At 40.3% G+C, this 995-nt stretch overlaps 1 protein-coding gene across 1 annotated transcript in view; it reads right to left on the bottom strand.

Annotated features, from left to right (window-relative positions):
- Positions 1–639, bottom strand: part of ABCB7 (ATP binding cassette subfamily B member 7) — a 114,541-nt gene extending 113,902 nt beyond the window's left edge. Inside the window, exon 1 of the mRNA XM_006775415.2 lies at positions 536–639. The gene's annotated coding sequence lies outside the window, so the exon portion shown is untranslated. The remainder of the gene's footprint in view (positions 1–535) is intronic.
- Between the last annotated feature and the right edge of the window lie 356 nt (positions 640–995).

Below are 995 nucleotides of genomic sequence, written 5' to 3' on the forward strand. Positions count from 1 at the left end.
AATAGATGGCAGGGGAGGTGGGGGGTTTTGAGAGCAACCAAAGGACTTGTATGCATGCATGTTAGCATAATCCAGTGGTTCTCAACCTTTGGGTCACAACCACTTTGACGGTCAAACGACCCTTTCACAGGGGTCGCCTAAGACCATCCTGCATATCAGATATTTACATTATGATTCATAACAGTAGCAACATTAAAGTTATGAAGTAGCAACAAAAATAATTTTATGGTTGGGTCACAACATAAGGAACTGTATTTAAAGGGCCAGAAGGTTGAGATCCACTGGCATAATCAATGGACACAGACTCTAAGGCGGTTGGGGCCTGCCCTGGTGGGAACGGTTTGGGGGGGGGGTCAGTTTGGGAAAAAGGAGACATATGTAAAGCTTAAGATAATAAACTAACAAAAAAAAAGATAATTTAAAAAAAAAAGAAAACCAAAATCAAAATATTCTGGAATATGATAATCTTTGACATACTTTCTATCCAAACACAGTCATCTATAAGAATTTCCATTTACTTGTTACTTGCTCTTACCCCTTCTTTCGGGTCTGTGTGGAGTCCTCCTCCTGCGTGACCATGCCAACATGTCCTCTTTTCTATCAGCGGCCATGCTTGGAGAGCCTAGTTGAAAATGATACCGAGCATATTATACAGTTAATTATTGCTTTCCATGTCTGTACAGTTTTCCTTTATAATTTAATATAGTTGATTTTACAGACTGATTATTTTTCTTAGTTTGCTTGAAATATAAACATTTAGAAACAAAGTATTTTTTAATACTTCACTGTCCATCTTATGTTATAGTAACTAGCACAGATGTGTTGTCTCTCCTATTACATGGTAAACCCACACTAATAAAAGAGAAAGATGCAAATTGACCATACCTTTGTGATGCCCACCAGCCAATCCAGCTTGAGTGTGCAAATTAACCTCGGCGCCTCCGTGGGAACTTGCCGGGGTCCAGCCCCAGCGGTCCAGGGGGAACGCTGTCTCC

The sequence above is a fragment of the Myotis davidii genome, unplaced genomic scaffold (assembly GCF_000327345.1).
Source record: "Myotis davidii unplaced genomic scaffold, ASM32734v1 scaffold1409, whole genome shotgun sequence".
NCBI classification, from domain to species: Eukaryota; Metazoa; Chordata; class Mammalia; order Chiroptera; family Vespertilionidae; genus Myotis; species Myotis davidii.